The 17,594-nt window shown below is 46.0% G+C and overlaps 1 long non-coding RNA gene across 1 annotated transcript in view; it reads left to right on the top strand.

The window, feature by feature from the left end:
- Window positions 1–259: 259 nt before the first annotated feature.
- LOC147584364 (uncharacterized) overlaps window positions 260–17,594 on the top strand; it is a 158,620-nt gene continuing 141,285 nt past the window's right edge. The window contains exon 1 of the long non-coding RNA XR_015255397.1: window positions 260–424. This is a non-coding gene — a long non-coding RNA (uncharacterized LOC147584364). The remainder of the gene's footprint in view (window positions 425–17,594) is intronic.

Below are 17,594 nucleotides of genomic sequence, written 5' to 3'. Positions count from 1 at the left end.
ACCACTGTTATCAGTCAACCCTTGTCATGGTTAACTTTATGTTTCAACCTGACTAGGCTCAGGGATGCCCACATAGCTGGTAAAACATGATTTCTGGGTGTGTCTGTGAAGATGTTTCTGGAAGAGATTAGCATTTGAATATGTAGACTGAGTAAAGATCATCCTCACCAGTGTGGGTGGGCATCATCCAATCTGTTGAGGGCCTGAGTAGAACAAAAAGGTGGAAAGGTTAATTCTCTCTTTTACTTGAGCTGACACATCATCTTCTCCTTCCCTCAGGCATCGGTGCTCCTGGTTTTCCAGCCTTCAGACTTGGACTTGGATTTACCCAGTTCTTTGGCCTTGGGGTGGAATTATAGTATCAGCTTTTCTGAGCCCCCAGCTTGCAGACATCAGATCACAGGACTTCTTAGCCTTCATAATTGTGAGTCAATCCCTTATAATAAATCTCATTCTATATATATATCCTGTTGGTTCTATTTCTCTGGAGAATCTTGACTAATTCAGCCTTTAAGCTGCCCTGCCACTCAACTTTCTGTTTTGCAGGATAATGCATTTCCTTAATGTTTAAATCAGTTTGAGTCAGGATTTCTGTTGCTCGTGGCCCAAAGCATCTTAAATGCTTAAGAGAATTTTAAGACCAGTTCTCTTTTCCTAGAAGATCTAACAGAATTTGCTCAATGTCATGTTTTGGGTGATAATAGAGCTCAGGACTAGAGGTAGAGTCTTTTGCCTCAAAGTTATTTTTATTATATGCTGCCTTTTTCACAGTTGACTTAGTTATAAATCAAAGGTGGCTTAAAAACCCATCTGTGAACACACTGTCCTTGTATTTAACAAAATTGCCCCGCCTAGGTCAAGTCTGGAATTCTATTCCAAATTTTCCTTATTTGGATATGCTGGATCAAACTGGCCACTCACACATACAAAGAGTGTGCTTGTTGACTTTGAAGAACTGAAAACACTTTGTTCCTCATTGCTGGGGAGCACTGGCCTGGGAGACTTGATATGCTGGATAGCTGTGGGCAAGAAAGACAAATTATACCTGTTTGGGTCAAAACTTGCCATCTGTAAGGTAAGGGAGAACACAGGATGTTGTCTAAGGCCATTGCCAAGACTTCAGTTGGAAGATTGAATGGAATCCACAGGCAGAGGAAGGGCGAGGGAGGCAGTGGGGGAATAAAGGGCAGGGAGATTGGCTTATTGTTTCCATTCCTAGTGGCATTTCTTGTATCAGGCCATTCCCCATCTGCAAGGCCTTCTATTTGCCTCCAGCATTACAGTCGGCTTGCCCACGCTGTAGGGCCCAGGTTAAGCTGTACTTCCTCCACCAAGTCTTCTCTGATCACTGCAATATGCACCAGTAATTATTTCTCAGAATACACTTATTTCCTGAACTCCTTAGTCATTCATTAACCACACCATGTTATTTTGGAATATTTCTTTTGACACTTCACTCATTTTGCCCCTGAATGTTATCTTTGGAGAGCACATCAGCAAAGAAGAAAGGGCTTAGACTTTAAGGACACGTTGACTTGGTTTGAATCCTACCCTGCAACCCCTGCCTTGCAGAACTCCAGGGGCCAGGGAGTCAATATGGCAGCCCTGCCTGGCTCTACTACTTGGAAGTAACCCTCTCTGGCCAGCTCAAGTCCTCTGTGGAATGCAGTTGGGGCAGGTGTGAACAGGCACACTCTGTTAGTTTTCTACTGCTGCTCAACAAATTGCTGTATCTTAAAACACCACACATTTCTTATCTTATAGTTCTGGGAGTCAGAAGTCTAATGGGTCAAGCAAGGCTAGTAACTTAAGGAGGCTCCAGGGGGAATCCACCTCCTTACCTTTTCTAGCTTCTAGCTGCAGCGGGCATTTCTTGGCTCGTGGCCCCACATCACTCCAGCCTCTGTTTTCTTCCTCGTATCTCTGTTGCTCTGACTGTGACCTTTCTACCTACCTGTCATAAAAGCCTTTGATCTTACCTGGAGCCCACCCAGATAATTCAGGCGAGTCTCCCCATCTCAGGATTTTGTAACTTGATCATTTCTACCAAGTCCCTCCCTGCCCCCTTCCCCCATTTGAGGTAACACATTCACAGGGATTAGGGCATGGACATCTTTGGGGACATTATTCTGCCTGCCACTTCTGTGCTCTTTGGATGCCACTTTCCTTATCTGTAAAATGGAACTGCTACTCTCTGCCTTACAGGGTTATTTAGGTGTTTAAATGAGATAATTTAAGTGTGTAAATTCCTAGCCCTGTGCCTGGCACAGTGCAGGTGGTCGATGCTGGTCAGTTTTCTTTTCTGAGTGGGTTGTTGTGAGTTGGAGGCCAAGCACTGTGACTTCTACCTCTTTCTAAGCCTTTAGGTTTTAGGTACTGGGTCCTGAGAAGGAAATCAGCAAGTATAATAATTACCTTGATCGACGACAATGTCTTGCATATAATAAGGTGTCTAAAATGATTTGTTGATTGTTGTTTTGTTAGCAATGGGTGGGGGACATCTGATTAAGCACTATCAGATCCAAAATACAAATGTGGGATTCTTCTGCCACACTTTTACCTAATTACCCTAAAAACTAGTGGGAGAGTAGAATTAGTTCACAATACAATTTAGGGGGAAAAAAATTCTTGCTGTCACGGACTTTTCTCCTTGGTCTGGAAACTTCTTGGTTTCCTAGGGTGCAGCTGACTGCTTGCTCTGCAACTGAAAAATCTCTCAAAGGGCCCTGTCCAGTTAGGTCACACAAAGCCAGGCTTATTATTTAGAGAGCACACAATGCCCCCTCACATGGGGCACAGAGAGGAAGGAATTTTTTTTAAGCCAATTCCAGTCCCCTGGAGCTGCAAACTGCCCTCAGGGCAAAGAAGCCTGCAGGATAATTGGGAGGAGTCTGGCAGGAGAAAAGCCGTCCATGAAAGTTAAAGCTGCATCTTTCTCTATGTATCGAGGGATGCCAAGCCACTTTTTAAGTATTCCCCTCTGGGACAAACCTGTATGTCAAGATAAACAATTAAATAATATGCAAGGGCCAAATCAGGAAAATTGCAGCCTCAGCCTGAGAAAATAATGCTGGGAAGCATCAGCCGTCTGCCACGGCGAAGGTGAGGAGACAGGTTCCGGAGATTCTGCGAGAGAACTGGGTCAGGGAGGAGGTGCTGTCTGCTTAGAAAAATGCTTCAGACCCCCTGAAGTTGGTGCGTTCATGCTTTCTCAAGATAATAAGGTGGAAAATGACCTTACGTTATCTCTCTATTGAACCAGAGTGCAGCTGCCCTAGGAACCCTAACACAGTTGCGGATAATGTGTCTAGAGGGAGAGAGGAACCAGAGACCAGACCCCAAAACTGTGACAGGGAGGATCATGAGAGAAGGGCAGACCATTGGATGGGACACCACTGCCCTTAGGGCCGCATAGGGACCGCAAGGAGAGGATTCTTCACACTGTCATCTCTGGAGCGTCACCCTGGGCTTCTGCGTCATCATACTTTGGCCAGCAAGGGCTAAAGCATGGTCAGACGAACATACGTTGTCACAGCACTCTGAACAACTAGCACATGGGGGTTGAACTTGTCTAAGGGACTTTTTGCGGACAAGGAGGAAGCATTATTTGTATAGTATGTGACCAGAGTAGAGAATTCACAGTCCTGTGTGATGACATGGACAGAACTGAATGATCTTAGTGTCTCATCTTCCTGGGCAGAGCAGACCAGCAGGGTCTGGGGAGTCAGGCTGGCTGAGGTGGCATTCTTAAGAGGCCTGAGCAAATCCCAGCAGTAACACCCAGGAGCATAGCCACTGTTGCCCAGGGCAAGCAGCCCAGGGCTGGCATTGGGTTACTAAAGTTGTATTAGGCAAGAGAAGGGTGGGTCAGGTGAGCATGCAAGAGCATCTGGGACCACAAAGAGCTCATGAGCACAGGCTGAGAGCTGAGGGAAAGCATGGTCCACGGGAGACTCCTGGGTGTTGCCTGCAGGGGGTCCTTGCACCCATATCTGAGGGCTCCTTGGAGTGCCCGTATCCAGGATATCCACATCTTAGGGCTTAAGGACATAGCTCGGGAGTGGAGGATAAGAAATGTTTGGCACAGATTGGCCCTTCTGAAAAACCGAGATAGCCTCAACATCAGAAAGTGCGATCAGGCTAAGCAGAGAGGCATACTTTGGGTCCCTTTGCCGCAAAATAGAAGGTGGTCTTTAAACCTGGGCTTGTGTAATAATTCCTGTGTCAGGCCAACTCCACTCTACAGAGGGCTTTTGGGTATATGCTCCCATGCAGAAGGCTTTGTACTTTTTTGGGTAGGGTAGAAGCAAATCCCACTCTGAGAAGTCCCAATGGGGGTCTTAACATTGGATTACAACTCAAGGAAGCTTGGTGTTCATACACTGTGACAGAGGAGGAGTGCCAGATTTAGAAAAAAAAAAAAAAAAAAAAAAAAATATATATATATATATATATATATATATATATATGTATATATATAGGACGTTCAGTGAAATTTGAATTTCAGAAAAACAGTGAATAAATTTTTTAGCATACATATATCCCAAACATTGCCCGGAACCTACTTATACTGAAAATTATTTGTTCTTTTTCTGAAGTTCAGTTAAACCTGGCATCTTGTATTTTATCTGGCCACACTATTATGGAGGCTTATATAGAACAGCAGGCCTACGACAAGCCCAGGTGCTAGGCCAAAACAAATCGGGCAGGTGTCTTCCCTCGATGCAACCTCTACCAAAGGTTCCATTTCAAGGTCCGAGCCTGAGTCAGCAGAACAAGCATATGTATTAAATAAAATATTACTTGCCACCAACAGTTCTTTGCATTTAGTTTGCAGTCGACTCATTGACATGCCGCCTATCAGTGCACCTCAAACAAGTTGGTAAATATCCACAACTAGGAGCACCTGGGTGGCTCAGTCAACTGTCCGACTCTTGATTTCCGCTCAGGTCATGATCTCACGGTTTGTGGGTTTGCTGTCAACACAGAGCCTGCTTGGGGTTCTCGCTCTTCCTCTCTCTCTGGCCTTCCCCCTGCTCGCTCATGTGCATGTACACACTCTCTCTCTCTCAAAATAAGTAAATAAACAAAAATAAATAAATAAACACACACAACTAGAGCTGCTGTGGAGATGCAGACAGAGCCTGATGCAGACACAGCACACAAAATCCCATCGTTTTGTGGCTTTCAGAAAGCCTGCTGATATCTTTCTTTTCCTTCTGTCCTGAAAGCTCTATAGAAAAATCCACTAAGGGAGAAAGCCATGACTGCTCTCCGTGGGCCCAAAATTCCAGGCTGAAATGACCCAGGGGTAGCAGGCAGACTTGACAATCTGTCAGTTTCTGGATAGAGTTACTCGTCAATCACTCATTCCTGCTAAATGGCAGAAACTCCTTTTTCTTTATGTCAGACTTTATTTGCTCCTAATGCAGTTATAGCTCAGTTTCTGGAATGTCTAGTGGGAACTGAGTACCACCCCGTCCACTTGGTCACAGGGAAACCATGAAGTCAGCCCAAGGACTTAGCTTCCTTTTCTTCACTAAACCTCTGGGTCCTCTCCAAATTCTTTGTATTACTTTTATGCTCTGATCTCATTTTGGCTGGAGCCACATTATAACTTCTTTCTATTCCTTGAATGTGCTATGCTCATTTCTCCAAAAGGGCATCTGGATTGTTCTTCCCCCAAGCCTCCCTACAGCTGCTCCCTGTCACCTCCTGCCTCTCTAGTCTAATCTCACTGGCTTAAAAAAAAAACAAAAAAACCAAAAAACCCTCATAACACTTATCACTAATGTCCTCCCCCCCCCTCCAGTTTATGTGTTCATTTATTTATTCATTCTGTATTTCTCCTCTGGAATGAAAGCCCCTGGTCTCAGCATAGTGCCTGGTGCATACTAAGTGCCCCACAAATGTTGAGAAGCAGTGAGTGGCTCTCCAGGAGGAGAATGAAAAGCTTCCCCTTCAGTTCTTTTCTCCCTCTGGGCCTTGGGCAGGTCTTCCTGGGATTCCTTTAGCCTTCTACCACACCCACAAGCTGAGAGAATAACCCTAGGAGGGCAGTGCTCTGTTTTACATATACAGATAAGAAACAACTGAAATTTGGTTATCCGCTCTATGGAGATGAAAACAAAGTAGTATTTTATTCAAAAAGAATGTGTGTAATAACAGTAATCTGAAAATAATGATATCTATGAGGTCCTGGCAAAGCCACCCAAGAAAAGAAAAACAATAGATGTGAAAGCTTCAGTGAGTCATGACACCGCCTTTCAGCATCAGACTGCCCTGGAATCAGATTCAGATAAACTGGTTTCATCAACTCTAGACTCAGCTGTACACGCCTTTTTTGATTCCCAGCACCAACTGAACATTCTCCAGATAATGGCAAGGTATTGGCTCTCCTTCAAAACGTTCAACTGTGCAGGGGAAGAATGAAAAGGATTCCTTATCCGCTTCTGAAGGTCTAAACACAAGTTAGCTCCTTTCCTGGGTCTGCCCAGCGGGTGTCTTTTTTCCTCTGGTGTCTACAAAGAGCTACTGGCTGGACCAGTATTTGTCAAAGGTGGTCTGTGGCCCACCCCCAGCAGGATTATTTTAAATGCAAATTTCTGGGACTTACCAGATGCCTAGTGACTCTGAAGTCCTGGGTAGAGCCCAGGAATCTACATTTTAATTGACTCCATACCCGGAGGATTCTTAGGCACACTCGGGCTTTGTCCGGCCCTGTGGCCTCACTTTCTCCCGCTCCCTGGTTATCACTAGGCTTCCTGTGTGTGTGTGTCTCTTCTTCCCAATGCAACTCTAAGGGCAGGGGATACACTTGACATTTCTTTCTTGTCTGCTTTGGTGCCGAATTCACTACAAGTATTCAAAAAGATATTTATTTTAATTTTAAAAAAAAATTTTTTTTTCAACGTTTATTTATTTTTGGGACAGAGAGAGACAGAGCATGAACAGGGAAGGGGCAGAGAGAGAGGGAGACACAAAATCGGAAACAGGCTCCAGGCTCTGAGCCATCAGCCCAGAGCCCGACGCGGGGCTCGAACTCACGGACCGCGAGATCGTGACCTGGCTGATGTCGGACGCTTAACCGACTGCGCCACCCAGGCGCCCCTCAAAAAGATATTTATTGAACGAAAGACCTGAAATTATTTCCCTTTGACTTGAACTTGTTCCAGGAAACTTCCCCCAGAAGATTGGGTTATAAATTTGCCAATTTGATGCTTAAGACAAATTGGTGTGTGTGTGTGTGTGTGTTTGTGTGTGTGTGTGTGTGAGTATTGCTCTCCTGAATAAATGTTTTGTGTCCACTCCCACCCCCCCACTTTGTTCAAAGAAGGACAACAAGGTACATATGGCTGGGCAAAATTGTCTAACCCAAAGGTAGAAGCTATTTTTGCCCTTTCCTAGAACGCTTGTGTGAAAAGATTTGTGAACATTTCAGGGTAGGGAAGATCCTAGGAGAATAGGTAGCCACAGGCAAGGTGTGCTTGAGGGGGAACTAGAGGGCCCTGCCTGACCAGTGGGACCTGGCACTTTGGCCTGTCTCAGTGTGCACAAGTAGCATCCATTGTTTTGAAGTCCAGAGTCCAGCTCAATTTATTGGAGTTTCTAACCCCAGAGAGCTGAGTACCAGAGGGCAGGGTGGCCTGGGCAGATGGGTTCTAAAGGAGGCAGAGGTCCTGGGTGTGGTGGGGTGAGGAGGGCAAGCCCTGTGGGTGGTGAGGTGCAGGCCAGCAGGACAGTGGCGGGCCCATGGAAGGGAGGGCACAGTGGCAGAGAAAAGGTCCCCAGGGGCCATCGTGCCTAGAACAAGTGGCACCTTTTTCTGGTCTTCTTGGACTCACTCCTGAGGCAAAAGCCATGATGAGGCTGTATCACCAATGTGAAGATTGAGAGCGGCGGGAGTGAGGGGGAGGAAAACAGAGGTGGGAGCACGGAGAGCCACATCTACTCTTAGTTCCACATCCCTCTGGAATTAGGAATCTGACCTACAACCTGCTGGACACCCCGTCTGAGCCGTCCGAGGGAGAGGATGCTCACCCCCTCACAGTCCATGCAGGGGTCCGAAGGCACCTTCACGGCCTCAGGCACAATCTGCTTCTGGAAGTTGTGTCCCCTTTCCTCATTCTCCCTCTCCCTCCTTCCTTTTCTAGACTCTCCTTCCTGATAGACATTTATGTATGTGAAGGGAGCTTTTTAGTCCCCCTCGGTTTTCTGCAGGTTGAACTTCCCAAGTAACTCCCACTTCTTCCCATATGACTTGCTTTCCTGCCTCCTCTTTCTTCAGCTTGCTGGAGTTCTGATGTCAAGCCGCCTCTGCCTCCCGTTGAGGCCCTGTTTCTGTCTGTGGCACCTTCATCTTCCCATCACCCAGGCTTGAACAATACATTCAGCCTTGCCTCCTCCTTCTTTCTTACCCTTAAGCTGTTGGGAGTTTTGTAGGGGTGGAAGTGCATTTTCATACATCTTGTGACAGTTTTTGTCCTAGAGAAGTCCTGGGGCAGCAAGTGGAAATGCACGTGGTGTGAGCTGTCAAGGAGAGTGTGCGCTCACAACCAACTGTGCACTGCAGCTAAGGCGAGGTGATGAGGGGCGCCAAAGTGGCTGCCATACAAAATCCTTATCTGCTTAAAACTTTGCAGAGACATGTTTTCCATTGCTCTTGGTGTGAGTTTAAACTTGCTGTTTTGGCATTCAAGGCCCTACATGATCTGGCTCAGTGCATCTCTCCACGTCATCTCTTGCCTCTCCCTGAAGGACGCTTTGTGCTCTAGCCATTCTGAATGCTCCATATTTTGTTTGTTTGTTTGTTTTTTCTTTTTTAAAAAAATTTTTCTTAATGTTTATTTTTGAGACAGAGAGAGACAGAGCGTGATCAGGGGAGGGTCAGAGAGAGAGGGAGACACAGAATCCGAATCAGGCTCTGGGCTCCCAGCTGTCAGCACAGAGCCAGACGCGGGGCTCGAACTCACGGACCGTGAGATCATGACCTGAGCCGAAGTCAGAGGCTTAACCCACTGAGCCACCCGGGCACCCCTGTTTGTTTTTTCTAACAGAACCTGAGAAATGAAGCTGTTTTGTTTGGTCCTATTAGTAATGTGGGAACCGGGAGCACTTTTCAAAGCTGCAGAGGTGAAGGTGGCTTGAGGGTAACCAGATCAAGCTGGTTTCAGTTTGGAGGACAAACGAGAAGGAAGTAAAGCAGTAGAAGTTTGTTGGGGCTGGACTTTACCCTCAGGGTCATGAGGGAGTCATGAGTGTGTTTTAAGCAGAATGGTGAAGTAATCATAGTCATTCATTAGATGACTCTGGCTCTCTGGTAAAGCACAGATTTGAGATGACCGATTGGGTGTGGGGATGTGGAAAGAGTCAAGGACGATGCCCCAGCGTCTAGCCTGGGCACAATGCTAGATGGTAGTGCCATTCATTGATATAGAGGCCGAGGGATGAAGAAGAGATTAGGTGGGAGACAGTGACTTTGTTTGTGTTTGAATATGAGTTTGAGGTAGATTGGGGACAAAGAGAATTGTCTGGAAGTCTCTTCAGGAGGGAGAACTGGGCTGGAGCTATAGATTAGGAATCACTAAAGGCTATAAATGGTCGAGTCCAGAGAAAGTATTTATTTAAAACAAGGAGGATCTTGGGTTGAACCCCAAGGTATCCCAGCGTTTAAGACATGAGATGCCCACCAAGAAGGCCAAAAGGAGAGGTCCAAGAGGTAGGGGAAGACGGCCAGGCTCTGGTGTCATGGAAACTGAGGGAAGAAGCTGCTTCTAGGGACTGATCAGCAGTGTCAAATGCTGCTGAAGTTCACATGAGATGAAGACAGAGGAGGGTTTGTTAGCATTAGTAACAAGCAGGCAGTTGGCAATATGAGTAAGAGAGGGGCTTCTGTGGGTGGTGAGGTCAGAGGCTGGTTGCAGTGGGTTGAAGAATGAGTAGGAGTTGAGGAGGTGGAGACAAATACAAAAATACATTTTGCTTTTAAAAAAGTCTGATTGTGAGTGAGAGGAGGGGGGGCAGTGGCTTGAGAGATGGTTGAAAAATGATATTAAAACACAGTGATGTGTGTTTAACGGTGAATACGAAAGGATCCAGTGGAGAGGGCCCGTGCACCAGTTAGGGGGCAGGCAGAAATGGTGGAAAGTAGAAACAGTTCCACCTGGTGACTCTTTACTTTGAGGAGAGGGAGGCAAGATCTCCTGATGAGGGTTGGGGGACAGGCGTAGCCAGCCACGTTTGAGGACAGTATACGAAGTTTAAATAGCTGTGTAGGGGAACCAGAGAGCTTCTGCATGAAGCCCCATCTCTGTGCAGTGCGGGGACTCAGGTGGCTTCCGGGGACCTCCCAGTACTCTTTCTCTTTGGGAGTGACCTCCGTCCCCCTCACGCAGGCACCGGCTTGCATGGTCTGTGTCTCTCCCAGGGCACTTCCTTCTTTCTGACTCTGTATACAGTTATTTGCGGGCCTCTTCGCTCTCCTACGAGACTGTCTGTTGTAACCCCCACAAAGGCGGGCTTTGTCTTTCTATTACTCACAGCCCTGTGACAGTGCATGGCACATAGAAGGGGATCAAAACCCATTTGTAGAATGAGTGAGTGCGGCCCGACCCTGCAGAAAACAGCAGGACACTTACTGTGTGATCCGACCAATCTATCTTTAGAAAGCAGGCCTGTATCTAGTGTGCTCTGGGGTGGGGCATGTAGCTGGAGATACAGGTTTAGGAGTCATTAGAGTATATAAATGACCAAGTGCAGAGAAACTTGACTCTGGTGCCCTATTCCCATTTAGATGCTCCCAAGTTCACCACACCCAATTATTGAATGCCAGCAATCTTAAAGCAGCATTCTCAAACCCTACCAGCAACAACCCCCTCCTTCACTAAAATATATTTTGTAACTCCCGTTTTACTTTCTTGAGGTGAAATTCATTGGTAACATAACCCACCTTTTACATATAATTAAAACATTAATATAACGTCCTAATGGGATAGGAGAAATGAAAGGAAAGTCATTTATAATTAAAAAAATACTGTTTCAGTGCTTTTTCATACCTAACGTAGAAGAGAGCTTTGTCAACTTTTATGTGGATCTAAATCATCTGGAAGTCTTAATAAAATGCAGACTGAGACTTTAGTAGATCCAGGGTGGGGGCCTTAGATCTTTCCTCTCACAGGGATGATGGTAGATGTGGATGTTGCTGGTCTGTGGACCACCCCTTGAGCAGCAAGGAATAGGGCTCAAAAAGAAGTACCCGGATGCTTTCTTCGCTGTTTAACACACGTATTTGGATTTAAGAGAGGTAAAACAGCATCTAACTGAATATTGATGGCACTTTTCTTTAGAGTGGCATTTTGAAATAAGACAGATATATATGTGTATAATCATCAATGTGACAGTTTCAAAGGCAGATTTATACATGTCCTATGGGTGACTCAAATACCATGATATGATTTTGGGAAGTGATGACTAACGCCGGGAAAAGTTTTGGAAAAAGCAAAGTAAATCCTTCCCCATTTTCCACTGCAGTTTCATTATGGAATAAGTAAGGATATATTGAAACCGCGCGAAAAACTTTGGGTGTTTATATGTAAAACATAGTTAGGCTCTTGTCTCAGAGAACTGTAAATAGGATTTTCACCTGCATCCATACCTGGCAGGACTTCAGTCACGGGGAAAACTGGACAGTTCTTTGCTGTGACCGTCTCAGACATTGCAGAAAGGCTGCGTCTCTGTCCCTGCCCTGTAAATGCTGATAGTGCTTCCCAGTTATCGATACAACCAAAAACATGCCCTCAAGCTTCCGCAGTACTCCTGCTGAGAACCACTGGCCTCGAGAGACTAAGGAAGAATAGTGACAGTGGACCGAGGCTTCCTGAAGCACATTGCATGAGAACCCACTGCCTGGAACAGGAGGTGTGTTTCCCTGGGAAGGAGCCCCAGCCAGATTGCCTCCACTAAGCTGAGTGTGCAAATCCACGACTGCTGAGTGGACACAAGTGGCTCATGTTCTGTGTCACAAAGACAGAAGCTGGTTTCCCAGGATGAGACATTTTCAAGATGCTGAGACATAATTACACATCTTTCTAGGCACAAATTAGCGCCATTGGTGTTTCTACTCTGTTAGTCAAGTGAGGCCAAGGTCGTGGCCTTGTTCCTGTTCATCCTGGAGGAGAGGGAGAAGTAGATCAGGTAAGCCTGGCTCTTCCTGGCTGCCACCCATTTCTCTGGCTTCATCGGGTGCCAAGCCTCTTCACGTTTACTCTGTTTGTTAATTTGTTTTTGCTTTTACTTTTGGGGTTTCTAGAAGCTTTTGGAGGTCTCAGTGGTCTCTTATATACCATTCTCTGTGCCCACAATGTTCTCCTGCTTTCTTATCCAGTTTAAATGACCCTTCCTTAGGCAAGGCTTCCTAGACCCTTCCTGTGACCTAGACCAGGTCACAGATGGGCCTTCTTTCCACGTCCTGTCCTTTCCGTGTCCTGTCTCCCTGAACTTCTTTATAACTTCAGCCACAATACTAACTACAGAGTGATTCCTGCTTAAAGTCTGCCTGCCCTTTTACATGGGAACTAGTTCCACTTGCCAGCACAGTGCTTGACACCAAGCAGACGCTCAACCCTTGATTGATGAATGCATATGAGTCAAAGTGGAGGGATGTAATTAATGAATTAATTAATTGCATGTTTATTTATTTTGAGAGAGAGTGCACATGCATGCATGAGAGAGAGAAGGGTAGGGAGGGCAGAGACATAATTCCAAACAGGCTCCCCACTGTCAGCACAGAGCTCAATGTGGGGCTTCATCTCATGAACTGTGAGATCATGACCTGAGCCGAAATCAAGAGTCAGGTGCTTAACTGGCTGAGCCACTCAGGCTCCCTTATTAATTTATTTTCATAATAATGATGAATTTGCAGGCCAGGAGTCTATGGTAGGATTGAGATAACCTAAGAAATAACAGGGAGGCATGGGGCACCTGGGTGGCTCAGTTGGTTAAGCTTCTGACTCTTGATTTTGGTTCAGGTCATGATCTCATGGTTTGTGAGTTCTAGCCCCGCATCAGACTCTCTGCTGATCATGCAGAGCCTGCTTGAGATTCTCTTTCCCTTTCTCTCTCTGCCTCTACACTGTTCACATTCTCTCTTTCTTTCAAAAGTAAATAAGAAAACATTTAAAAAAAATACAGCAAGGCACTTTTTCTGAAAGAAAAAGGAAGCTATGGGATGTGGAGAAGTTTCAGGGCAACCATACAGCCAGCTGCCTGACTATCTGCAGTTCTACTGGGCGTGGTTTGGGTGTATTACACACGTAGTGTCAGTAGATCAGCAGGAAAAGGATATGTGTGGACAGAGTGAGAACAATTCCAGAGAGCTCGATACACATTCCAAGGGGTACAGATTACTAGATCTGCTCATGACCTGGAAGGAGCACTTAAACTTTTGCCCCACTGGAAAGTGACTTCATATAAGGCAGGGCCCTGGCTTGCTTTCCAGTGTCCGTTGTTTCTAGACTTTGGAGAAGTGAATGAAGTCCCTTTGCCTTCAGGTGTGTCACCTGTGAGTGGGGACATTTGCTATGTCAGAGACCATCGAGGAGGATAGAGCATGAGGTTTGAGCAAGGCCTTTGTACGTTATAAAGTATTACACAAGTGTTTATTACTTGTTACTCTCTTTATGGCCCAAGCAGCTTCCTCCACACCATCTGTGATGCACCTGGAAACCCTGAAGAAGCCCGCACGGTGCTGTGCTTGTTCAGTGATTACGCTCAGCCACTCTACTGAGCACCCGCTGTAGGCCAGGATCATCTCTAGGCCTGGAAAGCTAGAACGTAGGGTGAACAAAACAAAGCAAGTGGCAGTTAAGTGGCACAAAGCAAATTAAAGTGGGGTAAGGGGCCAGAGATGGACGGAGATGGGTGTGACAGTTTGTCTCGGACCATCAGTGACTCTTGAGTAGAGAGATCTGGCCAAGTGAATGAATGAGCCTTGCGGTAGTATGTCAGGGTATGGATGAGGTTGTTATTTAATTGAATCTTTTCAATAATCCTAGAAGGCAGGTATTTTTATATGAAAGGATATGGGAGCAAGGAGGTGGGAAGCAAGGTGCCCGAGCAAGCAGGGCAGGGGAGCACAGGGCGTGTCTCGTCCTGCAGCACTGCTCCCCATCCCGTGCCCACACTGCCCCTCTCTTTCCATCATCAGCCACGTCATTCTGTCCTCCCCTTTCTCTTCCCACCCTGGTGACATGGGCCTTTCTTCAACTTTCCTGGGGTGCTGATTTTAAGCTCTGAGCTGGATCTCGCACACGCTCATTCCTTTCCACCTCCTCAGCCAGGTCATCGTCATCTCTTGCTAGCAGAAGCTCCCAGCTGCCCTCTGTGCTTCCACTTCATTTTCTGAGCAGCAGCTCAGGTGATCTTTTGCAAATGTAAATTGGATTGTGTCACTCTGTGTTGAAAATCCTCCAGTGGCTTCCCACTTGTGCTCAGAATAAAACTCACACTTCTCGCCCCGACTCTAGCCCGGTGCGATCCCGCCTCTGCCTACCTTTCCAACCTTTTCTTGTGCCACTTTCCCCCTTGTGCACTCAGATCTTTTTTCAGTTCCTGAAACATGTCATGCTCTATGCCCTTTACATTCTGATCCAAGCGCATGTACCCCCTGAGCTCTAGCCAAGTTTTCTTCATTTTGAATCTTCAAATTAAATGTCACTTGTGCAGATAGGCCTCCTCTAGTCCCCCAGCTTAAATTAGGTCTCTCTTGCTATGATAGACTATGATGCCATGAAAACAGAGGCTGGACATGGTAGGCAGGCTTCACCGCAGCCCCAGTGATCCCACCTCCTGGCTTTCACAACCTCGGGTAATTCTTACCCCTTCAGTGGCATCTGAACCCAATGATTTGATTTGAATCAATAGAATATGGCAAAGGTACAAAGATATCAATTCTTCAATTAAGTTACAAGAGATCATGACCTTTGCCTTGCATTCTTGGCCTGAACACTTTGTTGAAGCAAGTTATCATATTGGAGAGACCCAAGTGGCAAGGAACTGGGGGCGGCTTCTGGTCAACATCCATCCAGGAACTTGGGCCCTCGAGAAACTGAGGTTGGAAGTAGAGCTTTCCTCGGATGAGCCTTCAGGGGGAACCACAGACTCTGGGCTGACGTCTCTAGTGCAGCCTTGTGAGAGGTTGTGAAGCAGAGGACCCAGGTATGCTGCACGTGGTTTCCACTCCAAAGAAACCGTGAGATAATAAATGTGTGTTGTTTTCAGGTACTCAGTTTTGGACTAATCTGTTATGCCACAATAGGTGACTCTTACACGGTCTGAACATTCATTCATAAACATTTTTTTAATGAATGAATGATTGCCTCTTTCATGCTGTGAACATATTAAGCAAGATTGGGGAAGGAAGTGTCCCAAGACACCAAGATCAAGCTTATAATCTTTGTAGCTCTCAAGTCTCATAGGGCTTTATTTCCCAGGCCACATAGCAAACTGAATAGAAGGCCTGTTGCCTTCCTGAGAAGCTAGTTTTAAGCAAATGACCTTACCTTTGACCATTCTCAAGACTATCTCTTGATCCTCTCAGGATCCGGTGTTCTAATAAGATAAATTCCGAAACCCGATATGCATTGTTTCTGACAGTGCATGAATTCTCCAACTGCACAAATAACCCCACCCTTTTTCCTAGTTATCAGTGATGCCACGCTCATGTGATAATGCCCCGAAATGAATAATTTATGGTTTATGAGTACACTTCATGAATATACAGGATGCCATATAAAATAACATAAATGTTTCCTAATAGAATTAATACACTTTCCAAGCAGTTCAGCTCGAGGCAATTATTGCACTTCCTGGGAGATACAAATTACTTTGCCCTCAGCCTCATGCCAAATAACCCCCCTAAGACACACACTAATTACCCAGAAATACACGGCCTGCCATAGCTCATTGACTAATTGACAATCAGTTTAAAACTTCAGCAAAATATCTTAAAACTTAGGCTTCGCATTTAGCAAGGAAACCCATTTTGTTTATCTCCCCATTTTGGTCTGCCTCATTGGCAGAGTTGTAGCTTGGCTTGTCAGTAATGACTGAGCAGACTTATTATAATGATCAATGGTAAAGGAACAGCATTCCATCATAGCATGTAGCATTTCCATCTTTCATTTCTGTGATTCTATTAAGAACAATTACCAATATTATATCCGTTAATATGGTACAAAAATAGAATGCAACAGTTACTGCTAATGTGGTCCATGAAGCTCACGGTATAGCCGCAGCCACCTGCTTCCTCTTGCACTTGGAAGATGGGCCTTTCCGTGCCCTGTGCCCTTTACCTTCTGATCCGGGCACGTGCACCCAGAGTTCGTGCTGCACCTTCATGCCTTCCTCCTGCTTCAGAAAGAAGCTCTGGGCCAAAGCCAAGGCCTTGGGAATGATTCCAGACTATATCCTTCCTATCTACAAGTCACTGTTGGCAACCTCCCTTCGTTAGCAAGTGTATGCACCTCCCTGTGCTTGAGTCTTCTTTCAGAACATTCCAAGAGTTGACATGTCATCTCAAAACTTTTTCTTTATTTTCTAGGACGGTCCAGTCTTGTAAGGGATGTTTACCCAAATTTCAGACAACTGACTTGTAATGAAATATCTGGGACATAGCCCGTTCATGCACTGGAGATGGCTGTCACAGGTGGTGTGGAACAGATCCGGAGGGGTACAGAGCTAGGAGATGCAATTGTCGTGGGATCGTTTGACTGGTGCGTCATCTGGTTGCAGCCACAGAATAGTCAAACAGGAGTGGCTTGAACAGTTAGGAAATTATCTTTCTCACAGAACAAGACTTCCAAAGGCAAGAAGTCAGGGGCTGGTGTTGCGGCTCGTTGATGGCATCAAAGTCCCCGCTCCTTCTGTCTTTCTCCTCTTCCATCCTTGACATGTGGCAGGTCATCTCCTGTTCTGGAAGTAGGAGAGGGGTCTGCACCAGCTGTGTCTAATGCTTCCAACAGGAAAGTGCAAGCTCTGCCCTACATACTCATCACACTTCAGCTTAGGTCTCAGTAGCTAAAACTGTGTCACACTGGCCACTTTGGCTAGAATGGAGGCCTGGAAATGGTGTTTAGCTGGGCACGGTGCTGTCCCTAATAAATCAGGGCTCTTTTAGCAAGGGGTACATGGACACAGAAGTGGGGGGGAGGATAAGTGAGTGTGTCATAAGTGGGAAGTTCTGAGAGAAGAAGAGATTGTCTAAGCTGGAATGTGAGGGATGGGTAAGATTTAGGTAGGAGACAGGAGAGGAAAAGGATCTTTGGTAAAGTTACAGTGAGTAACTCTGTGCAAGGAAGTATGAGTGGCATGTCTAGGAGATTGGGGGAACATTGCTCCAAGAAATTTTGTTCTGAGAAGTTGGAAAAAAGTCAGCAGAGTGAGGTGTGTCCAGTTCTGGGGGGAACCTCCCCCCATCCCTGCCCCCAACACATTCCCCCCTCATGCTTCCTTCCGGAGCCTCCTTGGTCAGATTCAAGCATACTTTCTGACCAAAAAGAATGAAATCTTGGGGTGCCTGGGTGACTCAGTCGGTTAAG

This window comes from Puma concolor, chromosome A1 (assembly GCF_028749965.1).
Source record: "Puma concolor isolate L17-30 chromosome A1, mPumCon1.1.hap2, whole genome shotgun sequence".
NCBI lineage: Eukaryota > Metazoa > Chordata > Mammalia > Carnivora > Felidae > Puma > Puma concolor.
Note: the sequence above shows the minus strand (reverse complement) of the source record. Positions and strands in the feature narration are given on the sequence as shown.